Source organism: Mastomys coucha, unplaced genomic scaffold (assembly GCF_008632895.1).
Source record: "Mastomys coucha isolate ucsf_1 unplaced genomic scaffold, UCSF_Mcou_1 pScaffold7, whole genome shotgun sequence".
Classification (NCBI taxonomy): Eukaryota; Metazoa; Chordata; class Mammalia; order Rodentia; family Muridae; genus Mastomys; species Mastomys coucha.
Genome location: NW_022196913.1, coordinates 61185977 through 61212276, shown reverse-complemented (window position 1 = coordinate 61212276; position 26300 = coordinate 61185977). Strand labels below are relative to the sequence as shown.

The 26300-nt window shown below is 46.6% G+C and overlaps 1 long non-coding RNA gene across 6 annotated transcripts in view; it reads right to left on the bottom strand.

Moving 5' to 3' along the window:
• Positions 1 to 26300, bottom strand: part of LOC116081441 — a 51284-nt gene that overhangs the window by 12155 nt on the left and 12829 nt on the right. For 4 of the 6 annotated variants that reach the window (XR_004114891.1, XR_004114893.1, XR_004114890.1 and 1 more), the window contains exons 1-2: positions 3537 to 3589; positions 1356 to 1449 (exon numbers count right to left, since the gene is read on the bottom strand). This is a non-coding gene — a long non-coding RNA (uncharacterized LOC116081441). Of the gene's footprint in view, positions 1 to 1355; positions 1450 to 3536; positions 3590 to 26300 lie in introns of those variants that run through there. The other 2 variants (XR_004114895.1, XR_004114892.1) reach the window with 1 other exon arrangement.

Sequence of the window (26300 nt, the reverse complement as noted above, 5' to 3'; positions counted from 1 at the left end):
TATGTGTCTTAGTCAAGATTTGTATTCCTGCACAAAACATCATGACCAAGAAGCAAGTTGGGGAGGAAAGGGTTTATTCTGCTTACTTCCACATTGCTGTTCATCACCAGAGGAAGTCAGGCATGGAGGGATGTTCCTTACTGGCTTGCTTCCCCTGGCTTGCTCAGCCTGCTCTCTTATAGAACCCAAGACTACCAGCCCAGGGATGGCACCACCCACAATGGACCCTCCCACCCTAGATCACTAATTGAGAAAATGCCTTACAGCTGGATCTCATGGAGGCATTTCCTCAAGGGAGGCACCTTTCTCTGTGATAACTCCAGCTTGTGCCAAGTTGACACACAAAACCAGCCAGTACAGTATGTTTATGTATGTGAGTATGTATATATACATATATATGTGTGTGCATTAATATATGTATGTATGCATTAATATATGTATGTGTACATGTGAATATTTATGTGTATAAGTTTGTGTGTGAGTGTATATGATTTATATGTGTGTATGTGTATATGTGTGTGTGTTTATGTGTGTGTGCATGTGTGCACACACATGTCCATACCTGTGTGAGCACTGGTATTGCTTGGATTTGTTGTAACTAAGAGTTTCCAGGTGCCAAGTGGAATTAATAGGACCTGTTGCTTCTCTCTTTCGCACAGCAGTCATGGGATGACTTAATACTCTATTCGGAATTAATTACTGGGAGCATATACATCTGAAGCCATCATGCGCCACTGACCGAAATAACAAACTTGGATATATGGACATCTGGTCGACAGTGTTATATCCTAAGACATGAAAGAAACCGGATGACAGAGCTAGCTAGATGCCTAACTTTCACTTGTATCCGGGATGAGAACCCGCTCATAATCTGCATTTATACATGGAGTTGGCCACATGGCCACATAAATCATAGAGAAACTCGGAGCAGATGTTGTCGAGTGGCTGAGATTCTGTTAGAACTGCATTTGAATGGAAAAGTGACACAGAGCAGACTTTCTACACGCTCCGCAGATGGAGTAATGTAGCTACTTGAAAGGAATATTTATATTGCAGATAGGCTGATTTTTAATCAACAAATGTAATTACTTTATTGTCTGGTTCAGGGCAAGGCAGACACTGAATATGCAGGCATTCTGAGAGGAGGGACTAAGGCCATGGGGCAGAAGGCTGTAGGTCCCCTGTCTTGGGGTCCCTTCTGCTCTTGGGTGACAACTGAGATGTTCCCTGGGGCCCTTTCCAGTAGTGTCCCACGGTTCAGAGCCTTTTTCAAGAGAGTGGGGGTGTAACTCTGAGCTGGCCTGAAATCCCAGCCCCAGAGTCTGCTCTCTGGCAGAGTCCATGGAGACACTCACGGGATCCTCCGGGCTGTGTTTACTCCAGTGGGTCTGCTTCATCTGAAGTCATTGTTTTGATTCTCACTTGGAAGAATGTTCCAGATGTTCTTTCCTAGGGAGGAAGAATGCCCTTCTCAAACACAAATGCCTGTGTTGCTGAGATAAAGTGAATTATGTCCTGCTCCACGTGGCCTCTGGCTCCCTGGCCTTCATCTCCACCCCATACGCCCCCTTCACGTGATCGAGTAGAATGAGGCAGAATCATGGACTGGAGACTCTTTCTCTCTGTAACTTGGAAAATGAAGACCTGATACGAGAGGTCTGGGGGTAAACAGATCAGAAGACGACCCAAGCCAAATGCTGACTTGCTTTGGTTTTCCAGCGGCACAAAGGGGAGGCTGTTTCACTTTGCTGAGCCGAGCATAGGCGCTCTGGTGAGTAAGAGCGCCCTCGTGGGCTGGGAGACTGAACTGCAGGCTAACAGGAGAGGCTGGACCAGCATCTCCAAGTGCGGAGGCAGGGGAGAGGCGGAACACATGCTTCCTTGTCTTCCTGGCTGCAAGAAACCTCCCGACTAGTGTCCTTCCACATGATCCTACCTCAAGTCCTTCTGCAAGAGATCACCTCAAATAGCCTTTTCCAGTCGGGCAGAATGAATGGTAGACAAGAAAAGAAGACGAAAGTGTCCTTAGCTAAAAAAATCACTTTTCTGGTTCTAGTAATTCCAAAGATCATCAAAAAGAGAGTGGGCTGTCCAGCCTTTTCTCACAGAGAGACCTGGGCATGGTGCTGGCATTCCCGGGCTCTCCATAATCTCAACTATCAGTTGAGTGCTTGCCACACACTGCTTTATGAGCTCTGCTTGGTGATGTGTGGGAGGCATGTTGTTTTCCCTAGCACACTGTGGTACTCAAAATACATATCTAGGTGACCAGAAAGCAGTTTGAATCACACACACACACACACACACACACACACACACACACACACACACACACACACGCACGCACACACGCACCCCAAACCATAGACTTGGGAACACACTGCAATGTATTAGCCATGGTATTGCTAAAATTTCTTCCCTCGGGGAGATATAAACAATGTCAACCTTCCTTCTACGTTTCAAGGACAAACCAAAGCATCCTTTAATCCAAGTTCACTCTGGGGAAGCAAAGTGTGTTAGGTTCACTCACAGAGTAGTAGTAGGAGCCTCTGGCGGCCGAGCAGCCATTAAGCAGCCACATTGGAAGCTCCCAGCGTGGATGATGTTTCTCCCACGGCTGTAAAGCTGGAGTCCTCTCCTCTAATCCTTCCCCATCTATATCTCAGATAACCTGAGGCCACAAGCTTAGGGCCAGAACTGCATCAAAACGGTTTGCGGAATTCCTAGGAGTGGGTCCCCTGTCCTGACCTGTCTTGTTCTAAGATAAATACCAACAGTCAACCAGCTCAGCTGGGACCGACTTTGGTGGGTGACCCAGCTGAACTGGACCGCCTTTGGTGGGTGACCCAGCTGAACTGGACCGCCTTTGGTGGGTGACCCAGCTGAACTGGACCGCCTTTGGTGGGTGACCCAGCTGAACTGGACTGCCTTTGGTGGGTAACCCAGCTGAACTGGGGATGGCAGCATTTCGGTGTGAGGATAAGCCGCCTGCACCTCACAAGCTTTCAGGGCAATGTGACAATACACAACTTTTACATTTTTATAGCATTTCAAACAGAAATGTTCTTACTGAAGGTAAGACTACCTTCTAACAGACTACCAGGAAAAAGCCCTTCCGCCCAACCATGAGCTAACCCTAAAGTTAACCAAGAAAGCATGACCTTTGTTGCTATAACTACACAGATCTTTACAGATTGGCCACTCCCTGTACTTAGAGGCCCTGAGATGTCCTCAGAGCTTTGCAATACACACACTCGGGCGGATAACTTGGGAGCAACTCAAGGTTCAAGTCCTCGAGAAAATATGTCACCATCTCATTTCTTTAGATATTCCTTACGTGTGTAAGAATAAGGTGTGTTGATTTTACCACCATGAGAGCATGTTGTTGAGATCTGAATGTTTACCCCGCTCCTGCCCAGCATGCCTTTGGTAAGTGGTCAGGCTGTGGGTCTGGAGCTCTCAGGAATGGAAAGAGAGGCTCCTGTGAGGTCATGGTGAGAAGGCTCCCCTCTGGGAGTTGGGAGCTAGTTGCTTACCAGATGCCACATCTGCCAGCCCCTTGATCTCGGGAATCCCAGCTTCCAGCCTGCACGAAATAAGCAACTGGGTTTATAAGTGCTTCGCTCAAGCATTCTAAATGGACTGATACAGCCCTTCCGTTTTCCACCAGAGAACTGCGGCATGCAACTGCTTTTGATCTTTTCTCCTGGGCCAAGTTTGGTCAAGAGACATAAACTTCAGGTAATTCCTCCTGATCCTCAGTGTGCAGAAGATACACGATGCTGGACACTGGGGGTTTTGATGAATACCATGGGCATCATCACATCACCAGCGAGACATGCCCAAGGACTTAGCTTCTCATCAGCACTGATCACATTACCTGGGTATTATTTGTTTACACAGAAGGTTTTATTTCTCTTATAAATGTTTCTGCTTTAAAGTACTTACATACCCCCCCCCCACATAAAACTATTTATATAATAAAGATGAAATATTTGGTGGGTTAGACATGTTCCAACTTACTACAGGAAAAAGACAAGGTGACTATTTTCTAGTTGAAATCCGATATTGTCCTGAGCTGTGGCTACTTCCTGAAGACATGAGACAGTTGGATACCTAGGTACGGTCTGGGAAGGTCTACTTCACGAGTACAATGATGTCCAGGGCACAAAGTATCTGAATGCCATTTTCATCTCACCATGCCCCAGTGGAAAATCCTGGGTCTGAACTTGGACCTGTCTAAGTCTACCTCTATGTTATGTTCGATTGTCTCAACATCAACTCTCTTAGTGTGTTTGCTAAACAGGATGACATTACCATGGATACTTTCCACTGTCCCATGACTTCCCGCACACAGTCTGCCACCTCCTTCCAAAGCTACCACATATGGTATCAGTTGAACCTATTAGCATGCCATTTGTTCCCAACATGGATAGGAAACCCAGAGAAAAACTTGCTTGAAAATATGATGAAGAGGGAGGGGCCGTGTCATGGGAGGGAATAGAGGGCTGGGACATGCAATTTTTCTTAGGATTTGTTTGGGGAGTGGCTTTCTGAGCTCACAGGGGAACCCTTTGGGCAAAGAAATGTATGTGGTAAAGATGCCCAGTTGTTCAAACAGACACCAGGGGTGGGGAGGCAGGAAGGATGGAGACAACTTCCCCTGACCTTTGATAACGGGCACCAGAAGCCAACAACCACGGTGACCTTACAGGTGTTACACCCAGGGGACCGCTGCCCAGCCTTCAGTTTCCTCACACACCTGTGCTGGGTGGGGTGAGACCTGTGCCCTGTGCCACTGTGGGCCACTGGGCCACTGACACTTCCACGGTTTGTTTGGCTGACCACAGAGGAGGGTGGCCTCTCTCTTCCCATCTGGACACTTCTTGCTTGGCTGTCACTGACAAGGTGTAGGGGAGTACAACTCAAAAAAGACAAGAGCCGCTCCAACCGCCCACCTCACTCACCTCACTCTCAACTCCACTGCCAGGCCAGAGTTAACAACGCCATGTCCCGCTCACTGCCCTACCCAGCCTCTGACTTTCTCTAGTCTCCTTGTCTCACAGTACATGAGACATCTTTTCAAAACCACAGCTGTAGACACAGATGTGTTCTGCTCAAATACAGCTGGTGCACCACCACCACCGGGACAGAGTCCCGAACTTCTCCTGAGGCCTGGGAGACCCTGTGTGGTTTCCCTCTTCTGTGCACTGATAGGTTAACCCACCCCTTTGCATCATGATGGATGTATGAACACTGTCAGGGGTCAAAGGTCACATTCTCAGAACCCTCCTTGAACCCTGATGTGGGCCGCGGCCCTTGCCCTTTGACTGCACCAGCTTCATGTCTCTTCCTCCAGCTGCTTTCCTAAGTCAGTAATGAGACACCGGAGAATCACCACACCACAGAGGCCACAGCTCTTTCCTAGAACACAATCACACAGGACAGGAAGGGATTTGGACGCTGTCTTAGTTTTACTCCTGGTACAAAGCCCGCCTACAATGGGTGCTTAATAAATACCTTCATGATTACAATGTGTGCCATCCAATCTAGTCAGGCATCAGCTGCAGCCAGTTTCCAGGAGCAGCTAGCATACACCTTTCTTAGCCTTATCTTTCTGTTTTTACACTCCACCTCTAAATGGTCTTTGAAAACAGAATGCACTCTTTGCTTTAAAGATGATAAATCATGCTCTGACCGAGGACCAGAGAGACCTGCAATGGTTTTATCTCCTTATCTCTATTTGCCATCTTGAGTGAACAGCAAATTTTGGATGATTGTCAACTGTTCTATTGGCAGGCTGGGAGTACTGGGTCACGCCAGGCCTCAGAGAATCTAAAGTGAGTCCAGGTCAGGAACAAAAATGTTTAATTACAAGCTTCCTCCCACTGAAGTCACCCAGAGCCAACTGTCTGCCCTTCGTGGACAGCAAGACAAGTGAAAACCAAATGCCAACCAGCAGTTCCAAGGTCATTCTCAGACTTCCACATCACTTCTGTCCCATCCCCCAAAGCTGTGGCACTAGGGTGTTGTGACTAGTCACATGAAGGCTACCGCCACATGTAGAAGGCCAGAAAGAATGTTACTGTAACATGAGCTTCGGGGCACACATCTGCAAACCCAGCACTGACTGAGGCTGGACAAGGACATTTGTTAGCGTAAAGCTAACACGGATTATATGGCAGATTTGATGATGCTAGCCCAGAGCTATGTTGTGAGTCCTTGCCTTAAAACCCTTAGATAATTAAAAATAAAAGTGCTATCGGTCACTGCTGCATCACCATGACCAGCAGACACAACCTCATGGAGGAAAGGCTGGCTTAGTGCTTTCTGATGTGTTACTCCGTTGGAGTAGGAAGGCGCTGAGACCTGAATTGTCCTTGACAGCAGGTGGGGGTGGAGTTCATGAGGTGACTTACCAGGGCACAAGAGAATGACCAGAACCGGGACATGAGCTATATACCCAAGATCCACAACCTTCCATTGAGGTGCCAACAGCTGAGGGCAATATTGGTGTATGTAAACAGATCCATCTTCAGTACCTCATGCTGTAGGGGCGTTCCGAACTGAAACCATAGCAACAGTGTTTTTGGGACCAGTCTTAATTTATACGAATGCACAAGGACGACCCTGGAACATCTCATTGTAGAGCCTGCTACAGGACGGGACTTCCTGTTTGAGGGCAGTCAATAGCAGGCGCTGCTGACGTCACATAGTCACACACAGAGCGTCTGAGGACCTGGTGTGAGTGAGTCAGTAAGTAACCCGTCTCTTGATAATGAATTATTAAACTCAGGGACACAGAGTGTGTTGTCTAAGTCCTCAGAGCAAGACAATGGGAGAACCAACATACAGACTAGCCGGTTCATTACAAACTGGTTTTAACAAAACACCTTGGGAGAGGGGTCACCAACATTAAAATCATGCCATGAAGTTTGTGGGAAAACACCGTGATTCAATAATTCTGGGGTGTGGAACCTCAGCACCCCAGCGTATTCTACAGCCCTGCTCAGGATCCTCATCTTTTCCAATTTTACATTCAAATTGGGTTTCTTAGACAGCTGGCACCGGGACTGGAAAGGGGGCTTCCATATGATGAGGACCAGCTAGAGATGGAGTATATAGTAGAGGAGCCATTTTGGATGATGGAAGGACCATGCCTGCTCACGGCTCCTCTGGGACTGATCAGATCTGTGGCTTGGGCTTGTCTGAACACACTTTATACAGCTCTAGGGATCAAGCAGGTCTCCTCCTGGCTTTGAGGAAGAGAGATGCACAATCCTTGCTTTAGGTGAAGCCTGAAGGGCTGCACACCAGCAGTGGCCAACAGAGGAGTTAACCATGGCAGGGCTGTCGCTCACATTGCATCACCTCAGTCTCTGAAATTCTTTCCAGCTCACCCTGGCTTGCAGGAGTGCTGGGGAATCTGGGAAAAGTGAACACAGTTGCTTTCTGCAGTTAAAACCTCACATTTGTGTCCTGCCTCTACAGAAAGTTTATATATATGAGGCTTACACCATAAGGTAAAAATGTGACTGAGCTGTTCAGGGACCGAGCCTCATGAGGGAACACAGGAGTGGGGGGGGAGCTCTGGGAGGAGCGATCAGTCCACATGGATCTAAGTCCCTGGATTCACCACATAGATTTAGCATTCTTATTTATTCGTTTGTTGCCAGCACCACTCACCACTCATGGTAAAGGGTGTCAGGTTTTTTTGTTGTTGTTTTTAATCCCCATTGAGTATTTGTGACTCCTTTGTGTCTACAGCCAAGAGGATTTCTCTCTGGATCTTGGTCTCCATGTCTGGTTTTGTGCCAATGGCCACCTGGGTTTAGAAATTAGAAATGTAGTAACTAAAATTTAGAAAAGAAAGTGGATCATTTTTTACAATAGACAAAATGGATGAGGGAGGAGGAGACTGGCCAGGTTGATCAAGGTACAAGCGGTCAAACAAAAGTGATGTGAGGAGGGGCCCTCATGCAAGGGGCTGCAGGTGGGCTTGACTCCTCAAGCAGATGGACCAAAAGGGAGGGGTGGGCTTGAAAACCTCTAGCTATCAAAGGAACAGACTCCACAAAGTGGGACCTGTCTCCAGCAGAGACCAGGCCGTGCCGAGAGGCGAGGGGGAGGGGCACTTCTGTTTACCTTTGCCTTCTTTCTTCAGTGTCTTTAATTCTTTTGTTTGCTTTACCTTTTTCTGCCCATTCTTCTTTGTGACTATTTTACGTATTTGTTAGTGAGCGAGGGTCTTGCTCTCTCCGGGCCTGGAACTCACCACGTAGGCCCGTCTGCCCTTGCCTCAAAATATCGCTGCACAAATCAACAGTAAAAGGAGCAGGCACAGCTATAACAGTGTTCCAGTTGAATGCCGGAATGAACGCACATGAGAGCAACAGAGATGAAGGAGATGTCTGCGGAATCACACACAGCTTGGCCAAGCGGAAAGTTTTCTCTTCTGATAAATCGTTAGGCTACCAACTTCTGTCTTAGGACAGAACTGTTTCTGTCCTGTTTCCCATGGTCGTTTGGGATTCTGTATTCTGTCTAGGACTATTATGACCCTCATGGCAAGGGTCAGGGCTAGCACTCCATGACGGTAGAGACATAGATGAGCTCGCTCTCGCATGCGCTGTCTCTCTCTCTCTCTCTCTCTCTCTCTCTCTCTCTCTCACACACACACACACACACACACACACACAGAGAGAGAGAGAGAGAGAGAGAGAGAGAGAGAGTACACATATTCATTCTTCAAAGTCTGCCCCAGTCCAAAATGACTGTTGGATTGCAACCATTGGGATTCCATTCCAAGTACAGGATGGAAACACAAGAATGGGGATTTACCACCTCCATTTAAAACCACTTTATTAGGGCTTGGAGAGAGGGCCCAGGGGCTAATAGCACTTGCTATGTGTCTTAGTTAGGGTCTTACTGCTGAGAACAGACACCATGACCAAGGCAACTCTTCTAAGGACAACATTTAACTGGGGCTGGCTTACAGGTTCAGAGGTTCAGTCCATTATCATCAAGGCGGGAGCATGGCAGAGGCAGGCATGGTGCAGGAGGAGCTGAGAGTTCTACATCTTCATCTGAAGGCTGCTCGCAGAATACTGACTTCCAGGCAGCTAGGATGAGGGTCTTAAAGCCCATGCGAAATGGAAACTTAAGGGTTTTTTGGAAAGTCGGTTGAATGGTGTTTTGCTGGGCAAACACATGAAGGAACATTTCGTTAAAGTGGACACAGGTGAAAGGCTAAGGAGGACTTGTGAAGGAACATTTCACTGAACCAGTCACAGGAGAGGATGTTCTGCTAAAGCAAGCACGTGAAAGGACATGTGATGAAGGATTCTTTGCTAACCACACACATGTATTGGTCTGCCTTCATTGTGTAGTTGAGCTGCATTTGTTGGGATTCCATAGAAAGAAACGCACCAAAAAACTTCTGGTGGTGTGCTGCAGTTTGTTGCCACTTCCAAGGACTCAGGCTGACTGGATGCACGTGCTGAGGCAAGGCACATGGAGGGCACGTGATGTCTGGAGGGTATAAATAGGACTCTACGGAGTGATGGAGACAGAGCTTGGCTTGCTGGTACAGTTAGTTGCAACGTTTGCATGTCTCTTGTCTTTGCTGATCTTCACTTCACTGAGAGAGGCACAGCTGAGAACTTCTGGTGTTCCTGCTGTCCCTCCTGCTCACTCCAACTGAGGCTGGGGCCTGGCTGTCTCTGCTAGGTCATGTCACCACTATTGCTAACCCGACTCTACCGAACTGGACAGCTGGTGCCTCTGTGAGGTGGACGGCTGGTGCCTCTGTGAGGTGTTTGAGAGTGGATTGAGCCGCTGCTGCCTGCTAACCTGTGAACTGAACTGCCAATTTCCAGACAACACAGACAAAAGCTGCTCCAAAGAACCTTTCCGAACAGGTCCACTTCCCTGTAGTTTTTCTTTTCCACTACCTCTGGTGGATGGTGGATTACAAGGAAGGTTAAAGCGTTTAAGAACCATCATTAAAAATAAGGTTTGAAAAAAATTAAAGTTACACCCATGCCCACAGTGACACACTGCCTTCAACAAGGCCACACCCACTCCAACAAGGCCACACAAGCAAATAGTTCCGCTCCCTGGGCTAAGCATACACAAACCATCACACTGTTCTCTTTTAGGTCCAGAGTTTGGATTCCAACACCCACATGGGTTAGCTCACAACTGCCTGTGACTCCAGCTCCAAGGGAGTCTGATGCCTCCCTCTGGCCCCATGCATACTTACACACACACACACACACACACACACACACACACACACACTTTAAAAAGTAAAATAAAAACACTATAAAACTTGCAAATAGTATTTCTGCTTATGTCACACCTAATTCACAGAAGGCTGCAACTACTTACCACAGCACACAGTGCTAGCCCAGGAAAGGTCACAACTCAGAATATGACACACAGCTTCTGCTGACCGCACACGGCTTTTATGGCACCATAAAGCTCAGAAATGCCAGCTCAGACATTGTAAGCCACAGACTGTGTTCCTTTGCTGTGGGACGGCGTGGAATCAGATAGGATGGGGATAAACACTGTTAACCAAGTGAGCTTTGCATCTATACGCTGCCTCTCAAGTTAGTGAATTAGCGGCACAGTGAGCTTCCTAAATCAAAGGCGACTGCCGGGTGGCCAGATGTTATTCCCATTGCTGCGTTTTAATATTTTCCTGGAAATGACCTCATCACAATGGCAACACTGTTGTCCAACTGGGCATGCTATTTATATCCTCAGCTCCAACACTCAGGTTTGGAATGCACCAAACTGAATATATGGCTTTTAAGGCCAAGCCCATCCTGGAGCCTCCTTTGGCAGGGACTATGATGGGTTAATTTTGACCAATGTCAAGAGGAGAATTCAAGTCATGTGCACACATATGGATATATTACAAGCTGGTCCTCAGGCCTAGTTCTGAGTGACACCCGCCGCAACATGTTTGCCAATATGTGAAGTCAAACACTTCACTATTCCCTTCTGGGGAAAAAACAAATGATTGTGACTAATTATCCCCTCCAGATTAAAGTTGAAAGGACCATTTAGTCATTCATAAATAGCATCTTTTTACTTAAAAAAAAAAGGCTATAGAAGAAATATGATAATGCTTTTTATCCGTAGTAATTTCTTGGGTTTCTTTTTTATCTTTAAAATTAGAGAGAGGCATTGAGGAAGAATGAACATTTTAAAAGAATATCATGGGTTTTTTAAAATAGCTATTTAACTTTGATTTTATATATCCATCTCACAAAACCTGAGAAAGTAAACAACAGTTATGGACACAACTTATATCTATATTCTAATAATTTGTTGATGTTATGTGAAATTGAACATTTAGAAAGGTTTCTATATTGAGTATCAATGTGCGGGAAATGAACACATACAGCTGTCAGGAATGACAGTGAACATTTCCAAGGTTCCTTCTGCAGACCGGGTTCTGTGCTCACTGGTTTGTGTGCTCTGTACTCACTGTGTTGGTAAGCTTTCTCTTACTGTGAGAAAGTACCTGAGAGAATCAGCTTATAGAGGAGAAAGGTTTGTTGGCAGGGGGTGGGGGGGGGGTGTCACAGTTGTGATCCATGGACCATGTTGCTTTTGAGCCTGCAGTGAGGCGGCGCATCATGGTATGGAAGAATGAGTAAGGGCCAAGGTATGAAAACCAGAGGAAGAGGAAGAGCTTTGAGTCCCACATTAAGGGCACCCCGCAATGCCCCACAAGGCCTTTGAACATCCCCCCTCTCCAAGAACAGCTTGCTGGGGAGAGAGCCTTTAATATAGGAGATTTTCAGAGCCATTCCAGATCCAAATCACAGCACTGACTAAACAGAATGAGTCTCTGCTGTTATCCCCCAACTTTAGCAGAGGAGAGGAGGGTGCAGGGTAACCAGTCTTCCCCAGCGAGGTTCTTTGGGAGTGGGCTAGACTTGAGTTCAGGTGGACTGGCTCCTTAGCACAAAGCCTGAGACACCTCCAAGTAGGAGGTGTCCAGGGCCTGCACATTGTGAGAGGCCAGTACAGGGTGGAATGAAGGACATTTCCAGGGGGACAGAGAAGCATCTGGGGAGCCGGTTTGGACCCACGTCTGCCTTAAGGTTGTCTCTGCTGTCCAGCCTTGCCCTAGTGACTGAGGGGCTCCTGGAGATGTAGAAGATTTTCCAGAAATACTAAAGATTCCCAAATGTGACTTCTGCTCTAAATTTAAACAACTCAAGGCTCCCCATATTGATCATCTATCATCTATCTATCTATCTATCTATCTATCATCTATCAATCAAATTGTCCTCTATTTATCATCTACCTATCATCTATTAACCAATCTATCATCTATCTATCAGTTATCTATCTATCTATCTATCTATCTATCTATCTATCTATCTATCTATCTCTTTCTATCATCTATCTATCATCTATCATCTATCGGCCTATCATCTATTAACCAATCATCTATCTATCTATTATCTATCTATCTCTTTCTATCATCTATTTATCAATCATCTACCTATCTCTATCTATCTCTGGTCCATGAAAACTGCTCAGGACTGCCACTTGCCTTCGATATGTAGCCAAAAGCTAATTTCCTTCTTGAAGGGGAACAGGTGTGGCAACCTATGCAGACCAGCTTTCCCTAGAAAGGATAAATCATTTCAATGGTAATATACCCTACCGGTCAAAACACCGCAGGCTTCCACTGTGGGTAAGACTCAGAATCAGAGGGCCAGGCCAGCACAATCCTCGAGAAGAGCTGATGGATTCTGCTATCCTAGCAACTTTCACAATCCTGGATCATTTAAGATCCAAATGTGCTACATATGTGCAAGGGCCTAGGTCCAGTGTCTGCATGCTCCTTGGTTGGTGGTTCAATCTTTGGGAGCCCCCATGGGCCCGGGTTAGTTGACTCTGTAGGTCTTCTTGTGGTGTGTTGGACCTCTCCAGTTCCCTAAGTCCTTCTCCCCACTCTTCCACAAGACTCCCCAAGCTCTGCCTAATGTTTGGCTGTGGGTCTCCACATGTGTTTCCATCCGCTGTTGGATGAAGCCTTTCAGGTGACAGTTATGCTAGGTTCCTGTCTACAAGCATGGCAGAGGATCATTACTAGTGTCAGGGGCTGGCTTTCTCACATTTGGCGGGTCTCAAGTTGGGCTAGTCATTGGTTGGCCATTGCCTAAGTCTCTGCTCCATCTTTATCCCTGCACAATTTGTAGGCAGGGCAAATTTGGGGTCAAAGGTTTGGTGGGTGGGTTGGTGTCCCACTCCCTCCACTGGGAGTCCTGTCTGCCTAAGGAAGTGGCCACTTCAAGCTCCGTATCCCCCTCCCCAACCCCGCTAGTTAAGAGTCACAGCTAGGATCACTCCCATATTCTCCCAGGAGTCTCCCCTGTCCCAGGTCCCTGGCCTGTCCCAGAGATGCCCCCCACATACTGATTTCCCTTCTCTCTCCCAGCCCTCTCACCCTAACCTTGTTCTTCCCAAACCCCATTCCCCTCCCCACCTCCTCTCCCACCCACTTCCCTCCCTCCCTCCCTCCACCTCCTATGTCTGTTTGATTTCTCTTCTGAGTGAGATTCAAGTATCCTCCCTTGACCATCCTTGTGATTTAGCTTCTTTGAGTGTGAGGATCATAGCATGGTTATCTTGTATTTTATGGCTAATATCAATTTATAAGTGAGTACATACCATACATGTCTTTCTGGGTCTGGGTTACCTCACTCAGGGTGATATTTTCTTTATGTGGGTCCCCTGATAACTGGAGCAGGGGGCTGTCTCTGACTCTGTGGTCCGCCTTTGGATCCCTCTCCTCTAGCTGGGCTGCCTTGTCTGGCCTCAGGAGGAGAGAATGCGCTAATGTTACTTCATGTGCCGGAACGGGTTGGTATGGTGGTGGTGGGGTCTTCCTTTCTCTGAGGAGAAGGGGAGGGGGACTGCAATCAGGATGTAAAGTGAATAAAGTAATTCTAAAAATCCGAGAGTGTGCTTCTGGACTGGAAACAGCCACATCAGAGAGTTTGACAGTCTGCTCAATGGCGCCCACTAGTGGAGCCTTGTGCTGCGGCCATCGGCTGGCTCCAGCATTCCAACAGAAGCTCCATGCAGATGGGGAAGCTGAGGGAGAAGCAACAGGGGTGGTTTCTTGGTCCATAAGAGACATTACCTTTTACACAAAACTCTAGTTGCTCATCATAACCTGGCCCTTATTTATTTCTCCTCTGATGAACAAGCAACCTACCGTGACAACAAACTAAGGAAGTATAAAAGTCTGGGCAAAGTCTTAGCCCTTTTTAGATTTGTGCAATTTAATAACCATTCAAATGAATGCTTGGGATCTCCTCTCCATGGACATTTTATTCAATTTATGTAAACAAACAGTGCTGGAGGGAAGAATTATCTGCCAAATATTTTTAAATTTCTCATCTAAGAGGACAACGCACATCGAAACTCAAAATATAAAAGAGATTAGCAAAAAATTGTTAATAAGCTTAGAATGAATGTGCAACCACAGTGGGGTGTGTCTACAGAACAAGCAACTGACACTTTAAAAGGCATTAAAGGCGATCTGGGGTGGGGGTGCGGGGACGGTGGAGGGGGAGGGAAGAGTGGGCGGGAGAAGAGCAATCAGGAGGCAAAATGCCAGCATTGCTGGATCACCACCGGCGCCCATGGAAGCCAGGCACAGCAGTGTGTGCCTGCAATCCTAGGGGATGGACATCGTGTGTGTGGTAGGGACAGGTGCATTCTGGGGGCTTCCTGGCCAATCGGTGTAGTCTAAATGATGACTCCAGACTCAGTGAGAGACCCTGTCTCAAAAAATAACGTGAAGAGCAACAGGGGAAGACATGTGACCGCAGCTTCTGGATTCCGCATGCGCACATTAGTCCAGGTAGGTACACCGGTGTTTGCACGTGTTCATACGCACAGAAAGAAAGTTTAATTATGCTTAAATACTTGATCATAATAGGAGCAAAACACAGGGCCTGACCCTGGTCTTATCCTTCAAGTTGCTCACTTTCACAGAGAAACAGCAGACAGCAGAGGGATGCATGTGGGATTACGGCTCTGAGGGTTGCATGTGGGATTATGGCTCTGAAGGAACTTAAATGCCTCATAAAAAATGTTTTACAACTGTTTAGAGACAGCAGTTAAAAAACCCGTGGCCAGCTAGAAGAACGGTATGGTGCAAACAGGACTCGGGGGTAAGAAGGTGGGAAGGTTCTTTGAGTAGAGGGAAAAGAAGAAAGGATCGTAGGAGTTGTCGAAATCACAAGGACTCCACAGGAAAGATGCGTTCCACGGGAAGCCAGTATCCAGAAAGGTCCTGTGTAGCTTGTTTCTCGAGGACTAGGTTTCCTGATGTCACCTGTGCTCTCACTGGGTTTAGAGCTGACGACCTCCTGTTTTTGCTCCTCCTTTTGCTGTGACTCCTGGGCAGACAGACATTGGTGGGGAGGGACAGGGGCCTTCCTAGCGTCCCATTGTGAGACGATCCTATTATCAGATGCATTTGACTCCACACCCTGTTTAATTCCAGCCTCCGGGTCACCTCCTCAGGGTCACCTCCTCATCTACCTGCTTAGACGACTGAGGCTGTTCTGCCCTGTTACCCCCCACCCCCTTTCCTTAGACCAGGCTCCAACTCTAGGTACCCTGAGTCCGCTGGCAGGCTCTAGAGGAATAGACCTCTTTTCATCTGGCCAGTCCCTGCTTGGGCTCAATCGGAAACGCACAGGGTGAAATCTTCATCACACACGGACCCCCAGGAGTCTCAGGGGTGCTGCTCTGGCTGCCATTCAGAGAGCCTGTGCTTGGATCGAGGGTGTGGATGTAGTGCGTGGTGTCAGTGGGTCAAGGTCCAACAGCTGTGGCTTGTGTGAGCTCCAGCTGCGGTCAAGCTAGGCTCAGCAGCCATCAGCGCAGCACGCGGGAAAACCAAAGGTGCTCTGTTCTCTTTGCGAGAAACACCAAGGAGCGTCATCCCTGGAGTTGTTAATAGAGAACTGAGATGTAATCGAAGTTCTTCTACCTTGGCAAGACAAAGTTGGCTTTAAATGTAAAAAATAAATAAATAAATAAAAAGAAATGCAAGCATAATTTGCTGGAGCAAACTTGAAACTTTCAACAGGAAGAAAAGTGTTTCAAAAGACTCGCTGCTGATCCAGGAAAGAACAAAAACACTAATTGCTTAGCAGGTGATTGTCATTTCAGAAGGAAAAGTCCTCTTCCAACTCATCCTGTTCTCCTGCGATGCCTCTTCTTCCTTCCGGGCTGAGGGGCCTGGGGCCAAGTTCTTTGTCTTTCCTTGTGGGACCCTCCCTGCCTGCTTCAGCCTGCCTTCCCCATGGCTCTCCAGAAGGCCCCTCTCTTCCCTGGAAATGACAAGGCCTGGGGCAGAGTGCTCTCTAGACGCTCTGGGAGGTGTGGCTCCGGGATGCGCTCCTGCCTCAGAGTTTCTCTCCGGCCTTCTTTCTCCCCTGACTCTTCATCAACCATGATAACTAAATAGAACCTACAGATCCTTGAGATCATAATTAGGTAAATGAAATCAACAAAATGAAATTCACTGACGTCCCAGGGTGACACCCACAAGTCAGGCTCCTGCAGCAGGCCTGTTCTAGCTCAACTCCTAGGCAAACCCATAGTTTATATAAAGAAAAGATACGGGTAGCCCAATGGTTACTTCATGTTCTCTTGGCCTGGTCAGTTTCCAGACTTGGTTCAAACAGTGTGGAAGAATGTGGCTGAGAAGTTACTTTTTGTTGATGAGATTACCATTTAAACATTTCTCTAAAAGCTAATCGTTACATTTGTTGTTTGTGAGTGTAAACATGAGTAGGCAGAGGCCTGCCACAGTGAGTGTGAGGTCAAAGGTCAACTTGCTCGCGGCTATCTTTCCATCACGTGGGTGGGAGAGGTTGAACTCGGGTTGTCAGATTTGGCAGACCACTGGGCCATCTGTTCTGCCCCAGAACTGCCTCGGATTAACAGTTAAATCCATAGACTGTAAGTTAACAGATCTTTTTATAAGATGGGGTGTGGCTCATCCTGTCAATTGAAGGCACCCTTTCAAAAGAGAAAATTCTACCTCCTGAACACCTTCGGACCCCACACTGCAGAGTTAGCTCTTTCCGGCTCTCCAGCCTACCCTGCTTGCCCTCAGAATTGCCTGGGCAAATTTTTAAAAATCTGTTTATCCTCTTTCACCCCCCACCCCTTCTTCCATCTTTCCTTCCTCTCTCTCCCTTCCCTTCTGGCTTTCAGAAGATGCCTCTAGGGCATAAAGATTGTATTTTCTTAGAAGATTCTACTTCCCACCCACAGCCTGGCTAAGACTTGCTTGAAGCCAGGCAGCCCACGTTAAGGTCACTTCATCTTTTGGAGCATCAGGTCTAACGGAGTTTCTTCACTTGATAGCCCTGATCTAACGACAGCAGGATTCTCTCAAATCTTTAACGTCTCATAAAACAGGTTTGCATTAAACCTTGAAGACAGATCAAAGCCATGGAATGATATACCCAGTCGTGACACGAATGTTTGTGACTGTCCAGTGATTACATGTCTACAACCTCTGTGAGTCTCCATCAGAAATGTCCCCAGGGTAAGGTCAGGTCTCCCTGGAGGCAGCAGAATGTCAGAAATAGGCCAGCAGGGAAGGATCCCTACCTCTGAAATGTGTCACAGGCTGAACTGGCTACAGGATGTTCCTCTTTCTCTCACCCGTCTCGTCCCTAGGCCCATACTCATCCTTCATTCTGTCCCCTGAGCTGCACCTTCTGAGGTACTGATCTTGTTTGGTCTGCTTGCCTCCCTACTGGGAGCTCCCTCACCGTGGAGCTTAGTCCTCTGCCCACACCTCATGGACCAGATTGCTAACCACTCATCAGTAGGAAAGACATTCTTGTTGACAATTTCTATTTTTAGGAAGATGCCAGCAGCTAAAGGAGCATGCTGATTCCTGAGCAGACGGGCATCCCTGTAAAGGTGGAGTTATCACTTGTTTGAGGAGTTCAGCTGCTCTGAGTGGACCAGAGCAGTGGTGCCAAGAGTGTGTGTGTTATTACCGCTGGCCACAGTGGAGCATCTGTGTGTGGTGCAATCTCTGAGTTCAAAGCTCAGTGTTTACTGTGGCGTGGGGTAAGCTAAGTCTGTGTTTCCCCAGGTGGTTGATCAGCCCTTTGCTTTCTGTTGGTCAAAGTAGCGGCAGCCAGAGAAGCTGAGTGAGAGGCCTGCCTGCTGGGACTCGGTGTTCGGAGCATTCTGGAATAGTCTGTTTCTAGAAATCAAATCCCAGACAGAGTTTTCAAGACAGGAGAGTCTCGGTTGAAAAGACTGGCTTACAATGAGGAGTAGGTGTTGAGTCTTGCTGGATGGGCTGGAGTATCCAGACGGCACCTACTGAGGGCCCTGCTTTGTTTTGTACCGATTATCACCAGAGTCTTTTGGCCATGAAAGCATGCAAGAGACAAAGTCCTCCAGTCTCTCACCAAGAGATGACTCCATGTGAGTGGAGACATATCCACTGTGTGCTGAGGGCCAACAATGTCAAGGTCCACACATTCCACTTAGCGGTGCTTCCTGAGAAGGCTCTGTGTGTGTGTGTGTCTGTCTGTCTGTCTGTCTGTCTGTCTGCCTGCCTGCCTGCCTGCCCATGTGTACATTCATATACGATGATATCATCTCACCTGGCAGGATAGTTATAAAAAAAAAATACTCTCAGAGAAATTGAAAACCCTATGTACTCTTGGTGGGAATGGAAAAAAAATGTAGAGGTTACTCAAAAAATTTTAAATTTTTTTTATTTTGTGGGCCTGAGTATTTTGCCTACATATATGTCTATGCATCACAAGCGTGCAGTGTCTGCAGAGGTCAGAAGAAAGTTTCATATCCTCCGGAACTTGAGTTCCACAGATGGTTGTGAGCCACCATGTGGGTGCCGAGGATCAAAACTGGGTCCTTTGCGAGAATAACCACTGTTCTTAACCATTGAGCCATGCCTCCAGCCCCGTAGTATTTAAAATATATAGCTAGCATGTGACTTAGTCATTCATTCCACGTAAACATCCAAAAGAATTGAAACCAGGATCTCAGATGCCTGCACCTCCATATTCAATGAAGCGTTCACACACACATACCCATACTCAATGCAGCGTTACTCACAATAGTCAAGATACAATCAAATGTCAATCAAAAGAATTGAAATGCCCACCAGTGACCAAGTGAAGCGTAGTAGAACATTCTTCAGTCTTAGAATATCCTTCAGCTCAACATGGATAAACGTGGAGGACATTTAACTACGTAAAACAAGTCAGGCACGGAAGGGCGAAGTCATGATTCCACTTACGCAAGAGATTGAAAACAAACCCTTAGGAGGTGAGACCAGGAGGGTGGTTGGCAGGAGCAGGGGTAAGCAAGACATAACAAGCTTGGCAGCATGTTTCAGCCAGAGAAGATGAAAAGATCCTAGAGGTAAGTCCTACGTCCAGCATGGCGTCGTACGTCCAGCATGGCAGCCGTAGTTCACCACAGAGCAGTGCAAATGTTAAAGTATGTTGTGAGGACAGAGCTCATGTTTACTGTTCTTTCCCTGACAGAAAGAAAGATAACAACAAACCACATTGGGAAAAGGGCAAGAAGTGTCTGGTATGATGGATGTTTGGTATCTCGACTTGGGTGGTGGCATCTCATGTATATATCCAAATGCATCAAAAGGCATAAATTAAAGGTGTCCAGTTTTGTATATCAATTATAGATAAGTAATCTAAAAATAACTGAAGTGATGTTTTAGAAGATATTATAAATCACAAACTCTTAAAGGTGAACACAAACTCAGGATCTCATTAACATTCCAAACCTCTGTGTATATATCTAATGATGCTTTCCAGAGAGCAAAAGACAACCAATGTGACAGGACAAAACATTTCCAGTTAGGTACCTGACAGAGGTCTATATCCACGATATGCAAAGATTGCTGACATCGCAACAACAAAATGACAAATAGCACAAAACAAAATTCAGGCAAAAGACTTCAATAGACATTTATCCAAATGAGAGAAACAAAGGGCCGGTGTGCCTTGGTCCCTGAAGTCCACCCAGTGTCACGAGTCAGCAGGCAAAAGGAGTTATAACACAAACCTGAAATTCTACCTCTCACCCGCCGCTGTAAGAAGATGGCTGGAGGCAAGTGTTGGAAAAGGCGAGAGAAAATCAGACTCAGACATCACAAGGCTCAGTACAAATCAAAGCTCACCTTGTTCTACACAGTTGTGTCAGTGATTCTTCCTCTGTGAGTACACCCAAGGAAGCTGAAACCTTATTCCCACAAAAACCTGTACACAGTGGGGCTGGGGGGATGGTTCAGTGCTAAAGAGCACTGACTGCTGTTCCAGAGGTCCTAAGTTCAATTCCCAGCAACCATGTGGTGGCTTATGGTCATCTATAATGAGATCCAGCATCCTCTTCTGGTGTGTCTGAAGACAGCTACAGTGTACTCACGTACATAAAATAAATACATCTTTTAAAAAAATCGACCTGTACATGGATGCTCACAGATGCTCTACTCATGGCAGTCCCAAAGTGTGGGAACTTAAATGTCCAGTCCTGGTGCATTTACACCGTGGATGGACCAGGGAGCAGTACTCCAAGTGAAAGAAGCCAGTCACAAAACATCAACAGGCTCATGATCCCACTAGTGTAAAATATCCGGATTGAGTAAAACCCATAGAAGGAAAAGGTAGATTCCGAGTTATGGGGGTGAGTGGCTGGAGGCGATGAGGGGAGGGTGATTGATAATGTTATTATCAATCTATTGCTATTATCTAATCTTATTTAGAGGCGATGACAGCATTCTGGAAGGAGAGCGGTGCTGTGATTCTGTGATGATATTAAGAAGCCACGTGTTATAAAATTTGAAAGGACACGTTTTATGTCATGTGATGTCTCAACTGGAAAACTAAATCTGTCACAGGTGGAAAGACAGACATTTAACACATGTGGTATGTCTTCCCCCTCCTCATGCCCATTTTTAAAGGGCGAGGACACCCTGACTGGCCCCCTTTACTCTGAGGCTTCTGCACTGCCTGACCAGCCTCCAGGGACTCACTGTGGAAAGGAAGCCTGGTCACCCAAGGTTCTGAGTCTGTTTGGTGACCTCTAGTGGTCAAAGGGGACAATTTCACACTGGACAACAATAGTGGTAGCAAAAGCTCTAAATTCTTTGCCTTTTGGGGTGTTAAAAAACACTTTCCCAAGAACTGGAGTCATAGAAAGTATGTTTTGTGTCCTATAGGAACTGTCTCCATTGAACATCATAATCCCTATTGACCTACCTACGTGTCTCACAAGCTGTCACCTCTCTCTTTGCTCATTAATTTGGTCCCCAGTCACTTGGTCATTCTCCCTACACCCAAGACTTGGCACTGAGAAAACTCAGGGTCAGACTTTAGATTAAATTCTATTCTACTAGGGGTGACAGGTAGACTTTAACCTCTATGCTAACATCAACATGGTTTGACAGATCCCAAGGCTTGACTAGTGATGTCTGCTTTGGACACATGAAGGAATTCATGGCATGTATCCTGCACACTTGCCAGATAGAAATGGACAATTTTTTCTAAAGGGGGTCTCTGGCCAGAAGGTCTCCTATGATATCACTGCCACCTTGAAATGCTACATTACCCATGATCCAAAGCTGTACTGTATATAAACTATATCTCATATCAAGAGACAGTGGTACCTTTCATAGCTTACAACCAAATTTAAAGTAAACCAAGTCTGGTCTCTATTCTGCTGTAAGGCTCATGACCCTGCCCCATCTATTACTATTTATTCCATCAATACAAAAAGGAATGGCTGCTGGGAAATGTTCGTTAGATCCCAGGGCAAGCTGACTGCCTCTATCCACTAGAAAGCATGGACGCCATTCCCTGTATTAAAGCTATTTTCTATCAAATCTCCCTCCCTTTATTTCACCACCCCAAATGTTCCCACTAATTCCCCATGCTTAACATTGTTTCTATTTCATTTGGATGTGTGTGTGTGTGTGTGTGTGTGTGTGTGTGTGTGTTTGGGGGGAGGGAGGATTTGGTAGAAAGGGTAGGGATTCATCCCTATAACAAGGTCCCTGGGCCCCAAAGCACGCGCACATCCAGTGCCTCCTCTCTGACAATGATTATGATAGGCATGCTTTATAGTAGAGAGACTCTGGCCTTATTTTAGATCTCTCAACTCCCATGGTGAGAAGCCAGTGATTTGACACCTTTAGGTAGGTTCTTCTGAGTAAACTCTGATGAGAGGACCACCAGGAAGCCTGGGATATTTGCTCACTGAGGTCAAGAGTGAAGGTATGTTTACTATCTCCGTCTTTATTCAAAGGCTTTCAAACTACAGGTCAAATAAAAGATTGAAGATACTGATATCAAAGCATCAGCAACCTACACATCCAACAACGGGGAGACAGAGAAAGAAAGGATGGCTTACCTCACTCGGAAAGACAAGCCTTTCATCTCTCCCTTGCTGCAGGCTCCTAGCCCCAAATCTTCAGATGCCAATACATAACCTATTGTAACTATAGAAACCAAGAGAGTAAAGCAGGAGCATTGCCAGGACTGGGCACTTGGGGAGCAATAGAGAGGGGAACGGCAGGATACAAGTAATGCTGTCAGGGAGCCTGGAGGGGGGCTAGCAAGACACAGTGGAGCTGACGGGGGACAGGGAGAGTGCAGACTCCTTAAGGGAAAAGGAGGATGAAGGAGGGAGGTAACATAACAACATGGATGTCTCGCAAAGCCACAAGAAAAGATACTATTTACCTTAGCACATAATTTAGCGTATGAAAATACATACATAAGTTAACAAACTTTTCTCATCTGGGCTGATGGCTTTCTCTGCAAGGGACAAAGACCACCTAACAAAAACTCCAAACCAGACATTAGGGGCCCTCTTTTGAGTTCTTGCCCAGGGCTTCCTAAGAGACTCCAAAAACATACAGCCTACTGCTGTTGTCCTTGGTTGCCCCCAGAGGTGGAGGGCAAGCAGGGCTCAGGGGCTCCTAATCTGGAACTGACCCCAATGCCCCCTCCCTGAGGACCTGTCCTCATAGTACCATGTGAGCTTCCAAAGGAGGAGGGCAGCCATCTGTCTGCCCAGCTATGATGCCTATGGATCATATTAATGACCAACATGGCGCAGTAACCCTATGTGTGCAGTAGTTGTATATATAAATTGGTGCTAAACAACTGATGTCTAATCTAAGACTCTAACATAAGACTCATTCAACAAGAAGAAAGCATGCCTGGTACTAGAAGCCTAGCTAACCACTCAGTTTGGCTGGTAAAGGCGTGGTTGCTGAAGGAGAATTTACAACCACTAATTTTAGGAATCCCTAGCAACAATCTACACCATTTGTTCTACCCACAGGTAAGGTCAGTCTTCACCCCTCATCAAGGAAACTTATCTTCTCAACAGACAGACCACTACAGAAAACCACAACCAATCAAAATGCAGAACCGTGGAGCCAAGTCCCAATGGCTCCATCTACAAAACACTCCGGCACCTCAGGCTCAGGGGACACTGCAGAAGAGAAGGTGGAAAGATTGCGAGAGCCAGAGGATCAGGGAGTTTGCCGTGAGACTGTGTCTCCCTGTAACATCAGAAGCTGCACCCGTAAAGTCTCACCAACATGCCTGCCCAAGTGTGAACTGAGCAAGGAGGGCACCAACAAACATGCCAAGGTGGATTGGGGAACAGCCCAGAGACCTCAGTCCTACACCATCAACTACAGGCAACTGAGGATAGCAGGGAGGAGGAGGGGCGGTCCTCCACAGGGCAGAGCGCATTGCTGGGAGGAAGAGGGGCGGTCCTCCAAAGGGGAGAGCGCACCGATTGGTCGTTCAGTGGCAAACAGTCAGCCCTGAAGAGATACATACATGTAACATTGTATAGACTCAACAGATTATATTTGGGAATATATGTGCACATACAAATACATGTATACATACAATAATTTTGATGATAAAATAAAAGCCATGAGCTTGAAGGTGGGAGGGTGGTTAGTGAGTAAATTTGGAGACAGGAAAGAGAAAGGAGAAACGTAGCTAAAATAAAAAAAATCAAAGAAAAGGTGGTTTACAATATTTATGTATATGCATGTGTGTGTATATATATTTTTGTATATAAGTAATTTATCAGCTGTAAGGAAGAACAAAGTTATGCCATTTATAGGAGAATGGATACAATCGCTGGTAATCATATTAAACCAATCAAGTCAGCTCAGGAAGATGGTATCATGTATTTGCTCATTTGTGTAGAGAGAGAAAACCATACATGTACACACAGAAGTAGAACCATCAGGGGAACAAAGAGGAATTACAAGAAGGGGGACAGAGGGCAGGGAGCGGTCTATAGTGGGGAACATGCCTAAAGCACTTTATAGACCTACATGAAAATGGCCTCATATGATTCTACGAAACAGAATCTAAAACACTAGCTTCCACACACTCTGGTTTTCCCATAGCTGAGTGAGACCAAGCTGGGGGCACGTCAGTTCCCCAAATGGGAGCTCCCAGACCATTCCTGACACTTTAGCCCTCTACAACATAATCTACTGAAGCAACTTCAGGGTTTTGGTTTATTATTCTTTTAGAGCTATGCTCCAACACTGAAGGTAGCACACATATTAAAATGCTGATATTCCAGACAAAAGAGGCAAGAAGGTCGGGGGGAAAAGGGGGTACATGTGCCCCAAATGTTTATGGACATTTGTTTTATATTGACTTGAAGTTAGGGATGGGTTTTGCTATAAACATGCAATGCTTTTATATAATAAAAACATTAAATGTAGCTACTTCCTAAAAGTCAGGGGGGATATCAGGATAATTTTTAAGAAGAGATAATTTTACTTGGCTAATCGCTTTACAGAGAGAGATAACAACAGGGGTTGGGGGGAGCAAGGAACATGGAAAGCTGTCTGGCCACCCACACCAACACAGGACAACTGTTTCCATTTCTCTCTCTCTCTCTGTCTCTCTCTGTCTCTCTGTCTCTGTCTCTCCCTCTCTCTGTCTCTCTCTCTGTCTCTGTCTCTCTCTCTCTCTCTCTGCTTCTCCCTCTCTTTCTCTCTCTCTCTGTCTCTCTCTCTCTCTGCTTCTCCCTCTCTTTCTCTCTCTCTGTCTCTCTCTCTCCCTGCTTCTCCCTCTCTCTTTCTCTCTCTCTCTGCCTCTCTGTCTCTGTCTCTGTCTCTGTCTGTCTCTCTCTCTGTATGTCTAGGGGAGTGAAGCACTTGCTGAAATGGAAGGTAGGGTCTCATCAATGACTACTGTGGTCACACTTCAGTGGAGAGGGTCTGGCTTTGGTTTAGATCTCTGGATGGATGTGGGGAGAAGGTAGTGGTTCAACAGCTTTAGGCAAGTTCTTCAGAGTGGGCTCTGGAGGAGGGGACCAGCAGGAAGCCTGGGGTTTGACCAGGTCAAACGTAGACCTGACCATAAAGTAACCATCGAGCACAATGTAGGAAAACCCTAGAAGCCAGTACCCGCCCTCAATAACTATCCACTTGTGATGTCATGTTTCATAGACACACCCATGCTATTTTGAAGTCAACCTGAAGTCAATTTGAGATTAGTACATGTTTCCCATGTATTTTGCAAAGAGAATGGCTGTAAAATCCACAAGGGATTCTTTTTACATAAGCAATCGATCCCACTCTGATCCAATGGTGTTAAATCAAGCAGTGGCGCTATCCTTGGCCCGTCTCTCCCCTTGATTAATCTCTGAACAGGACCCACCACTGCCTTTTGCTGGCTTGGGCTTATGCTCTTCATGGAGACAGCTTCCCACAGTTGGTACCTGGCTGAAGGCATCGCGCTGTTACCCTCTTGACCAGGCCTAGTTTCTCTAAATCGGGTAGCAGAGCTAAGTCCTTCATTGGGTCTGAGCTCATAGGTAACAGTATCAGGAGACACAAAATGCCTCCTTCCCTCTGCCTTTCTGCAGTGGTAGGGCTGCGGCCATGAGCCTGCCCCAACCTAGTTCCGTTTGCCACAGGTTTTCACGTCAACCACTCCTGCCTGGACACTATCTTCTCATCAAGGGTTTCAAGACAGTCCTCTATCATCTCTTCCTCAGCTTGGAGAGTTGCTGGGGCCTCTGAGAGAAACGTGGGTTGGAAAAGGTTAATAAGAAAGACAGGAAAATGAGAGAGAAAGAGAGAAGGGAGAGGGAGGGAAGGAGGGAGGAAGAGAGAGAAGGAGAGGAGAGAGAGAGAGAGAGAGAGAGAGAGAGAG